The sequence below is a fragment of the Rhinolophus ferrumequinum genome, chromosome 27, assembly GCF_004115265.2.
Source record: "Rhinolophus ferrumequinum isolate MPI-CBG mRhiFer1 chromosome 27, mRhiFer1_v1.p, whole genome shotgun sequence".
NCBI classification, from domain to species: domain Eukaryota; kingdom Metazoa; phylum Chordata; class Mammalia; order Chiroptera; family Rhinolophidae; genus Rhinolophus; species Rhinolophus ferrumequinum.
Genome location: NC_046310.1, coordinates 10,717,534 through 10,729,894, shown reverse-complemented (window position 1 = coordinate 10,729,894; position 12,361 = coordinate 10,717,534). Strand labels below are relative to the sequence as shown.

The 12,361-nt window shown below is 42.3% G+C and overlaps 1 pseudogene; it reads right to left on the bottom strand.

Annotated features, from left to right (window-relative positions):
• Positions 1 to 8,407: 8,407 nt before the first annotated feature.
• Positions 8,408 to 8,841, bottom strand: LOC117018431 (40S ribosomal protein S15-like; annotated as a pseudogene).
• Positions 8,842 to 12,361: the final 3,520 nt, after the last annotated feature.

The window sequence follows — 12,361 nt, the reverse complement described above, 5'->3', positions numbered from 1 at the left end:
TCTCTCACTTCCATATTTGAAGGTCTAATTTCATTTCACATCATTCTGCTTTTAATAAAAGGGGAAAATGATAATCCTGTAGTTTTTGTGCAACTAGCTACAGGAATGCATATTTTCTTACATCCAAATAATGTTCTTTAATTAATCTCCAAAGTGTTTTTCTGAAAAGCAAGAGGCACTTAATTCCAATATAATTAAATCTGACCTCAGAGGAGTATTTTGATGGACAGTTAGGAACATACCAAATTATTGGAGCAGAACCAATATGAAATAACACTTTTTAAAGACACTTTGAGTGCGTTTAATAACGTCCAAACAAGCTAATTACGTGCAATATTTTTCTATCCGTGCTTGGATTTCCCATCTCAGGCACAGTGATGGCTGACGTGTGATATATTTACTTGGGTATTCCTCTTCCCTTAGTCCTGAACTTTAGTTCTCCCCAGGAAATGCAAAGATTTCTTCTTTTTCTTTGAATCAGCCCTGCAGGATGGCAGTAGCAGCTGACACAGTGGATTTAAACAACACTGTTTTGCTCTGAGATTGAAAAAAGAAAAAAAAATGCCCTCACTCCATTTAGTGTTCCTGTGTGTTTAGGTTAATTCCAGAAAATTTTCTCTCTCTTTTAAGAACTGAAAATTTTTAAATAGTCTAAGGCATCCTCTGTGTATTGGGTACCTGGAGGACACAGGGGGATGACACGTAGCATTGCCTTAATGTCCTTCTAGTTTTCTGTAAAAAGAGTCCTTTTCACATCCATTATTTCAGCATAGCTAGAGGAAGTACTGCGTCCACTTTTACTTTCCAACTTCCAATTTGTTTTTGAAAGCTAGAGGTTAATTTATTTTTTTCATGATGCTTGGCCATTGTGAATATCTGTAGGGTTACCGGGCTGCATTGTTAATGGAAATAAATATATTATCCATCTAATTTTTTGATAAAATTTCAATAAAATAGGGAAACGGTGTTTGAAGAAGAATGAAAAATATTCTCCACATTTAGTTACTTTTTATTTCTTTTGCCACCCGCTGGCCAGACTCCAGTGGGGGGAAATCAGGAACTTCACCGTGCAGTAGGAATGGGTGCTTTGAATGTCAGAGGATTCACTGAGGGAGATGTTGGATGATGACAAGGCAGCTGCCCTGTGAGGCAGGAAGAGCCTTTGCTATGCGTTCTCAGCCTCAGCATCACTGACGTTTTAAACTGGGTAATTCCCTGTTGTGGGGGGCCGTCCTGGGCATTGTAGGATTTTCAGCCACCTGCCTGGCCTCTACCCACTAGATGCCAGTAACATTCCCCCCAAGTTTGGACAACCAAAAAAGTCTCCAGACGTTGCCACACATCCCCGGAGGGGGCAAAATATCCCTAGTTCTGAACCACTAACTTAACCCAAGGGTACTTGAGGGATATTGTTGACAGAGCCCTTCCAGGGCCCAATAATCCTTTTAATATAATCTATTCCATAGAATTCGCTCTTTAAAAAAAAATTTTTTTTTAAAACGAGATCAAACAATTCCTAAAAATTACAGTTGTCTCTACATAGGAACTTTGGACATTTAAAGGAAAAACTATAATTTGTAAAAAAGCTCTTACAAATCTGATTCTACAGACCAGTCATTAGACAGTGAATGAAGTGAAGAAAAAAGTGTTTGCTCTCACTAGTCCGTCATAATCTCTTTAATTTATGAATATTCTCAATTTGATGAACGCACTGCAAAGTGAGACCAGATCATATCCTTACAATTGATTCTTGGGGTTAAGGTGTTTAATTCTCCACCAGTTTTAAACTTAATGATGTTTCTTTTTTGGGGGGGGCGGTTCCTGAGAAGCAGCTCATCTTAGTGGCGATACCAGGTTCCAATGTGAACAAAAATTCTTTATCGTTTATGGCTAACTTCATCCTTTGCCAAATCGTATCCATTTTATTCCCAAGAGGACAAAATATGTTTCCTGCTTTTAAATTATCCTGCTTTTAAATGTATCTCCACACTCTTGTAATTAAAGACTGCAGGTAAAGACTGGTTTAGGAAAAAATGAGGAAACATGACCTGATTTGTGTTTTGAATGTCGATGGAGTGATGACCGTTGACTGCATGCCTGTTCTGTCGCTGTCATTTACCTGATAAATTGTCACCAATGGGTGTTTCTGAGTGTATTTGCACGCGAGCGGCCCCAAGAATGAAGTAGGAATCAAGTTATTGAATCAGGAAACTAAAGGCTCAAACGGAACTTGCCTCAGACCATAACCCTCACTGTAACCAAATGTTCTTATGAATCGGGAGTTTAGCTAATGCAGATGTGTCATTTTCTGGAGCTTCTCTTTTCAGGTGTTTTATTCTGGATCTTTTTGTTTACATGGAACTTTCTTGAATGTTGTTAGATGGATCAACTGCCTCCTCTTGGTACAAAGCCAGGCCAGAGACGCTGAACCTGCTTTGAATTCTAATGGGAATAATCCAGAAAAGATGAAGATTTTCAAGGGAGAGGGACCCCTTCCTGGAAGTCTGGAGTATGTTACAGTATTGTGGAGTTTTGTTGCTTAAAGTCTTCCTTCTGTTCTCAAAGGAGATTTTGCCAAAGTGTAATTGTCACATTTGGGGGAATTATGAAAATTCTAAGATATAAAGTTTAAGTAAGTCATTACTAATTGAATGTGAAGTCCCCCCAGTAATGTATGCACCTGTGCATACCTTGAAAAGTGAAAGATGTTCGATGGTGCTGTAAATAAAAAATTTTTTAAAAATAAACACACTACTGAGGTATTTGTGGAAATTCAACAGATAACTCAAAGTAGCTGCAGTCATTTGTCTCTAGTCACTTTATGACTCAGTAACTCTTCAGATTGGTTTTAATACTTTGGGACTCATTCTCTGTCTCCAATTTGCTGCTCTCTTCTTTACACCCCTCTGCCACTCTACCACCTGCAGTCACAAGGCCCGTCTTGGCAGAAATGTCACCACTGGAACCAGCTGCCTTTCTTACTGTAACCTGGACTGTCTTGGTTTTCTAATGGGACCAATTTGGCCCTGGGCGACCCAATAAGATTTGTACATGAGGGGAGCTCTCGGGATCAGGGAATGGTGGAGACGCTAGGCTTATTTTAAGAGATTTGGGAATCTCTTCAATGAGCTGAATGGCATCTTGGTGAATATTTAAGGGAACAGCCTTCTTTTGGTTTCTCAATCAACTGATTCATCAGCATATACTTACTGTAAACCGTGTGGAGGTGGTTCTTGCCTCTAAGGCGTTGACAGTTTACATGGGAAGCTAAGTAAGGCAGTTCAACGTTGTGGGAGTTTCAGGAGACCCACCATAGGCTGGGATCGCCATGAGGGTGCAGAGGAGCTTGTGCCAGACGGGTTCTGGTGCTCAAATGTGCACATTCTAACCCTGGGCAGCATCTGCCAAAGGAGAAGCTTGTACGTTTCATGACCATCAGCTTCCCTCAACGGTAAGCGTCTGCAAGGTGGAGCAGACGACTGAGCCCAGGGCTCAGCCCAGAATCGCTGACTACTCCACCTAAAAGAGAACCCTGCCTCTCTCTGTGTCTTCTCCCCTGCCTGAAGCTTCTTCATAGCTCTATCACATTGTAACATATTAGACATTTTTATTTGCTTATTTCCTGTCTCCCCCACCAGAATAAGGCTTTATCTAACCCAGTACTGTGTTCGTCAGCCCCTATCCCAGTGCTTGGAACAATGCCACAGAACCTGGCACATAGTATAGTAGTAGCTCAATAAATATTGAATGAATGAATGAATGAACACAAGCATGAATGAATGAATGAATGAATAGATTCGATTCTTGACATCACCAGGTACAAATCATTTAACTTCATTGAGCTTTTCTTATCTATGAGTGAGGCTAATGACGAAAGGCCATGTTACCTTGCTTTATGGGGTTGTTGTAGGAATCCTAGGAGATAAGACATGTGAGAGCAGAGTTAAATGTCAATGGATTTTATTGTCTTATGCTTTCAATCTGGCATTCACACTCTTCCTGTTCTTACCCTGCCTCCTCTCATCTCTGTAATTCCATTTTGTCAGTTAAACACCACTTAAAGCTAAATAGCATTAAATAGTGGTGCAATCAACATGGATGAAAGTGAAGAGGAAAGAATGAAGAGTCAAGGATGGCTTCCCGGAAGACGCAGCATTTGAAACTGGCCTTGGAGTAGTTCAGCAGGGGGAGGAAGGGAAAGGACAGTCCAACTCGAGAGCTTAGACCTCATGCATAGGCAGCTGGCCCTAGAGCTTTTGTAGTTGGGAGGGGTGTGTGTGTGTGGGCGGGGGGGTAGAAGAGTGGGGGGTTGTATGTTGGGGAAATGCCAGGCATAGAATACTTCTGGGCACCAATTTTGTCCCCACCACGCTTCATGCTGCTTTGTTGTTTAGTGTTCACAGCGTCTGTCACCTCATCTCCAGTCCTGCCTGGGATCCTGCAGACAATCCAAGTTCACTGGGAGTTTATCCCTATTCGGAAATCAGCGTTCCGTGATGCTTTTCCATTGGTTTTAGTGGGAGCATTCTGCCCACAACCCTCCATGCTTGTCCCCCGCAAACCAGCTCGAACCTTGCTGCCGTGTTTAATGCTGACTTGTCTCTCATCCTGTCACCAGCTTAGTCATTATGCTTGATTATTGTTCCCTTCAAAGGACTCTTGATGTCAGCCCCTCCTTTTCTATTTCTGTCCTCTTCTCTTAGGTTCAGCTGTATCACCTCCCACCTGTGTTATACCAGCAGGCTCCCGGCCAGCCTGCTGGCCACCTCCAAAGTACTTCTTGGTAACCCTCTTGCTTCCCTCTGCTCCAGGAAGAGGGACAAGCCCCTGGCCTGTCACTGAAGCTCCGTCTCTCACCCTGGCTCCCCACGCTTTATCTTCTTCAGCAGGCAAGAAGAGACCGAAGATACCTAAGGAAGTTAGAACAGAAGAGGGCGTGAGGATGGCTGCTGTGTGGACTAGTAAATCAAGTATGAGGTGGGGAGTGAATATTATACAGCAGCCTGGTCCTTTGTTGCTAAGAAGACATTTTCACTTTTTCGAGTTTTGAATGACGTTCGCCAAGTTATTTCCTTCCTGGTTTCTCTTTTTTGGCCTGTTCTTTCCTTGTCTATGTTAGCATGTCCCTTTGCTCCAAAGGGTGATTTCCTGTGGATGACAGATTGCCACCCTTCCAGGACTGGTGTCCTGATTGAGGAGCACACTCTGAAACTGACCTATCTATCCTGCACGTGGAAGCAGAGCCATGCTCTCGTCTTGCTGGGAGGCAACAAGGATGGCAGACTCTCCTTTGTTTCCTATTTTCACCACGTGGTCCCAAATGTGCCGTGCCGTACTAATGAGCTCCAGTACTGAGCCAAAATAGTTGGCACATCGCGCTGTTTTCTTTTTAAGCTTGGAGATGCAAGATACAAATTCACATGGGCTTTGTAACCACAAGGCTGGGTGGTTTTGCCCACATTTTCTCAGGGAAGGGGTGGTGGGGGAGGAGTGACTTCTCTGCATGGCCTGTGTCGATACAGGCTTGCAGTGGGGCTGATAATGACCAGGGCCCCTATCTGTCTCAGAGAACTGGAACGTTAAGAAGTCCGAGCTGGAGTCTGTGAGTGTCTGGCTGTCAGGTGCTGTTCAAACGTATTCAGAAAAAGTGAATGCGCCACTTTTGAAAGGAATGATGCTTGTTGCTGGCTTTATGGCTTTTGCTTTCTACGACTGCTAAAGCTCGCATTACACAGCTCTTCCTAAGTGGGCAGACACGATTGGGCCCAGGGCATGACCAAACCGAGGTTACAGAAAAGTGCGTTACAGAGAGATTTTACTATTAAAAATGAACATACACTCTGAAGTAGAACTGAAAGTTTGAGCATTTTGGCTCTGGAGTTTTCTTACTGTCAAATCCCAATTCCACCATTCACATTATCTGTGAATAAAAAAAAGTTCTCTGGGCCTCAAAGTGAAGAAAATCCTAATTCCTGCCTGATGAAATTGTCGTGAGGATTCAAGGAGATGGCCCGAGGGGAGCGCTCGGCCCAGGACCTGATTCTGTAGGTGCTTGAGGAATGCTAGATCTTCCCTCAAGTGTCAGTTTTAAGAACTAAGAGTTCAATTAGCTGTATTCCTATTTTAACTCACTACTCTCAGCGGAAATGCCCAAAGGTATAGCGCAGACCGACCCGAGTGCCAACACCCCATTCGATTTTAAACTCTTCGATGGCAAAGGTCATATTCTACGATCTTGCCAAACAACAGCATAGACTCGATCCCATGACCAAAAAAATCCCAAAGCACTTTATTCCTAGGAAAACAAAACAGAGCCAATGCTGCGGGGTTTCAGCCGAATGCCAGGGCTGAATTCCACAGGCCCTCACTTCCCAGCCAAGATGGCACCTTCAGCAGGAACATGACTGCTTGAGGGTTATGCCAGGGTTCTGGCCAGAGGCAGTGAGCGTGGACCTCCATTTCTGTCACCGCCCTCCAGCCAAAGACTTCCAGGGACATGCCTGTAGTTATACAAGTGGGCCTCGATGCTCGATGCAAAGAAGAGACTGTGAATCGTGGAGAACTTTGCATCTCAAGCAGGGAGGGTCCACAGGGACTTATGGCAGCATTTGAGCTTGTGTTAAGTGATCTTCGAGGCGGATTCAAGGAAACGGGGCTTTGCCCTGGGTTGGATGCTAAGTGGGGATAATTCTGTGACTGGGTTTCTTTTTCTTTATTGAGGCATAACGGACATGTAACATTATATTAGTTTCAGGCGTACAACATGATTCAATAGCTGTATATACTGTAAAATGATCACCACTAAAAATCTAGTTACCATTCGTCATCTTACACAATTACAACTTTTTTGTGTGTGATGAGATCTTTTAAGATCTACTCTCTTAGCAATGTTCAAATATGCAACACAGTATTATTGACCATAGTCACCATGCTGTACAGACACCCCTATGAGTTATTATTTTATAACTGGAAGTTTGCACCTTTTGATCCCCTTCGCCCATTTCTCCTACCCCGCACCCCACCAACTGGCAACCATCAATGTTCTCTGCAGGAGGGAGTATCTTAAATCTTATCTATAAGGTGGGAGGAATGAAGCAAGGCTCAAGCTTTACTTGGTAAAGAAGCAGCAGTCCCTCACATTAGCCAGGTCGGGGGAATGTCTGCTATTTCTGTGGTTTGCAGAGTGCTCTTATTTTTGTCTCTGCTTAGACGAGAGGGCAGAGTGGCCTCCTGTCTGGTGCCGGTATTCTGAGAAATTGTGTTTAATAGGAGAATACTCCGGCTTAGCTGTGAGTGCCAGGCCAGTCCTAGCAATACCAAGGCTGAAGTGTGACCGTTTCCAGATGGCAGGGGGCCTGCTTTACTCTTTCTTACATTTTGGTACTTAATACATGTGCATTTTAGTGAAGCCAGTCATAAGCATTTAGATCCTGGTTAGAAGGCCACTTGAAAGCAGTGTGACTCCTTGAAAACATCCTTGGAGTGTCAGTATCATCCATGCTTTCTATGTGAGATATAATATCTATTTCCAGGGGTGCTGTGAAAAGTAAACGCATGTTTCTGGCAAAGAGTCGGTGATTTTAGAATGCCAGCTGTTTTTGAGTCCCTCTGTATATAACTGCCCCCATGACTGTCTCATTTGAGGACATAAATCAAATATACTCTCTTATTTTGCTTCACTTTATTTCCTTACATCATGGTACTAGTAAACAACAGCAACAAAAATCTTTAAATATCATGATTAGAAGACCCTGCCAGATGCCTAAGGTTATTTCTTCGTTTGCATCACTCATAGGAAATATTCTCATGTTACTGCAGCCATCATCACCAGTGTTACCACTATGATGGTGTCAAATAATATGGACGGGAGAGAGTCTGGCTAAGGTGTGTGTCATAGCAGGGAGGTCACATGGCTTGTGAGTGGCCAGGCTAGTATCCAGACACCCAGGTCTCCGTCAGTCATACACATGTTGAATGAATGAATGAATGAATGAAAACAGTGCAGTGTAGTTCACCTCTCACCTCACAGTCTATCAAGCAGGCATTTTCTTTGTCCTCTGACACCAACATTCAGATAGATTCCTGTACAGGTTACAAGTCATGCTTCCCACTTCAGTGAAAAGAATGCTCTCAGTGAGATATCTGGGTTTTCCAAGAGGCCAGTGTTTCAGAGGATCCGACTTCCTATCGCCTCTTTACAGAGCCCTGACTTAGGCTTCCGCACCGCAATACGTTTCAGGGCATCGCATTTGAAACAGATGTTTTGAGCCCCATTGCTCATTTGATAAGATAGTGTCCTTTGTTACTTTGGGGGTTGTGATGTCTCTTGTTCCTCCTTCTTCCTCACCTCCCTTTATAGGTTCTTTTTGCCTGTCTTAGAACTTTTTTTTAATTATTAAAGATAAGTCTATGCCTTTATTGGGATGACGTGGGAGCAGTGCGTGTCTGCGATGCTAGGCCAGCTGTTCTTCACTGGCCTGTAGGTGATGGATAACTCGCTCAGGCTTGATTTCTACCTGGTGGAAGGTCTTGCCATTGTAGACGCCCTCACGCTGTCCATCACCTTGGGCAGGATGGTCATGATCCGCAGGTGTGTCTGCACCACCTGGGGTTGCTCCCTGGGCGGAGCCTCCTTCCTGGCCTTTGCGCAGGCGCCTCAGCAGCGAGGGCTGCTTCCCGCGCAGGCCTAGTCGCAGCAGCCGCCGCTGCCCAGGGCTGTTCCGCTGCATCACCGGCTGCATCACTGGCTGGTAGGACGTGTCCAGTAGTTGGTCAAGGTCAATGTCCCCGGTAGGTGAACTTGCAGAAGTTCTGCTTCTTCTTTTCCTCCACTTTCTCCATTTTGTGGGTGGTTCGGGAAGGATCACCTACTTCTCAGAACATTTTTTTTTTTTATTACTAAATTGTAATAAAACAAAATGGTACAGACATGTAGAAAGTGTTTGAGATAGTTACAAACCACAGAGGAAAGCGTGCTTAAGAAAATAGCCATTTTCACACTGTTAGGTTGGTGCGAAAGTAATTGCGGTGTTTGCAATTATTTTTAACCTTTTAAACCACAATTACTTTGGCACCAATCTAATATATATTTTGGTCTCTATACTGTGTTTTATATGCCCGTGACTATTTTGTAACTGCCAATTTGTGCTTCTTAATCCCTTCGCCTTTTCACCCAGCCACCCGGCCCCCCTCCCATCTGGCAACCATCGGTTTTCAACTTACTTTGTTAAGTTAACAATATATTCTGGCTTTCTTTCCAAGTCAGGACGGAAAGACGTACTCTATCTTTTTTATTAATAGCTATATGGTATTCCATTGTGTAGCTTTATCAATTTAAATATCTACTCTCCTATTGATGAATTTTACTTCCTTTAGAAAATCATGGACTTTAATCTAAGTTCCATTGGCATTACTCTAACCCTTTGTGGATACCGTGTGTGTATGAGTTTGGAATTAATGGCATGAAAATATTTATTCGTTATACTTTTTCCACCCAATTTTCTATGAGGATATGATACTTATATAATATCAGAGAAAAGTTACTGAAAAATGTCATTCATTTCACAAATATTTTGCTCGGTCCTGAATTCCAATGGTACTTATTGCTACTACTACACCATCTAATATTTAATTATATGTCTCATCTCTTCAAATAAATAGTATGTTCCTGGAGAACATGGGTTGCATCTTAATAAAATAATAACATTGACTCAGCACCTCCACGTGCCAGGTGCTTGACATGGATATATGATCTCATTTAATCCTCACAAAACTCCTGTAAAGTCGGTTCCCTCTTTTAGTAACGAGGAAACGAAAGCTCAGAGAGTGTAAATGACTCCCTCAGCTCAGCTGTGGGGTAGGCAGGATTAGAGTTGAGGTCTCTTCTCCTTCTGTGCCTGGCTCTTTTCACTACCTCGAGTTGTCCTCTGCTTTGGAATCTACTGTATCATCTAGCTCAGGGAGGGACACACAATATGTGTGTAATTACAACTTGTTAATGAACTACAACGGAGGACCGTATTTCCTCTAAAGACACATATCCCGGCCAGCATACCCAAGCCAAGTCTATGCAATAGGTTTCCACTAATACTTCCTTTCTTTACGGTATTAGCGACTGAATTCTCTTCGGCATGTTGGACTTGAGACATCACACCATGGAAGGAGAAGAGGCAACTGGGAACAAGGTAAAGTAGCTTCTGAAAATGGAAAATATTTGCCGGAAGACAGAGGGTGAAGCTCAGTAGATGACAGCAAATGGTTGAGTGATTGATATTAAATCAATGGTGATTGATATTAAAACGTGGGGGGAGGGGTGCCTAGTAATTAAGCTTCTTATCTAACAGTATTCATTAGAATTCCTAATTGCCTTGTCATAAAAGAGGGCTCGCATTAGGAACTGCTGGTAAAGCAAATGCTCTGGACTTTTTAATGTGTTTGAACGTGCTATTCCTTAGGAAAAGAGCCACACCTCGTGGTGATCTCATCCAGACCTCTGAGAAGCCAGTCCTGTCTTGTAGTAGAGTCCTGGTCCTTTTTTTCGCCCCCCCGTGGTGTTCTTCTTTATAAACATCTTTAAGTATGTGAGATGTATAGTAATCTGTCCTTAAAGACAAGTTCATATTTCATTCAATTCTAACATAAGAAGGTTTATTTCTGTATGTCTTTTCAAGATCTGAGAAAATTTGGATTATAGAACATGCAAAATGCATGTCAGCTTCTAGGGGTGTAATTTGGGAAAACAAGGAGCCAGATGTTGGGAAGAGGGAGAGAAAGTTGACAGAGCAGAGTTAGAGTTGTTTGCAAGGATGTCTTAAGGTAGATGAAAGCAAATGAGGGAAATTAACTTTGGGTTGTAGAATGAATGACCAGGAAGGAGAAAGGCTGAGGTGATAGAAGCCTGGATATTGGGAGCAGGTTCGGAAAACATTTACTCAACAAAGCGTAGGTCCCACAGGTTACCCAAAGCTGCCTACATTTCCATGTCAAATCCCAAAGTCACTTTGAACCCCTGGGTCTCCAGAAAACCTGGGATAGACTCTGTGAGCCCTGGGAGGCAGCAGTTAATGAATGATTCCCAGTTTTCCCATTGGAAAGGCACTCGGCACTTGGCTCAGGGAATAAGTGCCTTGCAGTGTGAGGATTATCTGTTTAAGGGGAAGGAAAAAAAAAACCAACTAAAAACTCAAAAATGAATGAACAAGTTTGTTTTCAAAACTGGGAAGATCATGAACATTTTCTAGCCAACAAGTGATCAAGTGAGGTGGATGAGGGAAATGTTCTGCGAAGGCTTTTGTTTTCCTTGACAAAAAGGTGAAATAAACGGTTACTCCGTTTCCTGATTCTTTCTCACTTGGGTACATATTGGATGTATAGAGCTGACAGCCATGTTGTGACCAAAAAATGGAAAGTTCCCTCCCTGCCCCTCAACCACCACCACCACCACCAAAAAAAAAAAAAAAAAATATATATATATATATATATGTGTGTGTGTGTATATATATATATTTTATTATTTTATATTTATTTTTATTTATATTTATTTGTATTTATTTTTATTATATATATATGTAATAAAATAAAATAAAAACCATATAGGGATTCAGGTCCTGACATCGTTGGGCTACTGAACCAAAGTCAGTAGCTGCTGATCTCTGGCCTTCTTTTTGTAGAAGAATAAACCTGTATTTTTTAAAGGATCTAGTTAGTAAGTTTTCTTTTACTTGAAACTCAGAACATTCCTGATTCATAGTCTGCTAATTTCCGTATTTCTTCATTCACAAACATTAACTCCTTCACGGAATTGATATTAACAGTTGATAGTACCTAAAGGAACTGCACGTTGTTTCATCTTTGTCTTGGGGTCTCATGCAATTCCAAGTCACATTTTCAAGAATCGTAATGTTTTCAATTGATTTCTATCGATCTGAAATTATTTCTCAGTGTTTGATATTGAAAGAAAGCAAAGATATTTTGTGAAAGTCAAGGAAAACCCTATGTCAAGAGTTTTCATAACCTTATTAATATTTGGGGCTGAATGCTTCCAGTATAAATCCTCTATTCATCCTCAAACTCCCTGATTTCTGGCCATAGACCAGCCAGAAAAAGGACCAGATCCTGGGACATACAGTCTAGATCACGAGCAACAGGCCTGGATGGAGAAGGTGAACATGTCCACTGTCTTGGAGCTGATGGGCTCTTTTATACAATGAGTTTGGGGAAGAAAGATGCAAATTTTGAAATAATTTACGTTGGCTATAGGTCAGGGAAAGGTGAAGTGGGAGCAGTGCTAGGATAGGCGCATAGTCCATAAGGAAGAAATATTTACTACTTGAATGATTGTGGGTAACAGTTTGGAAAGTTC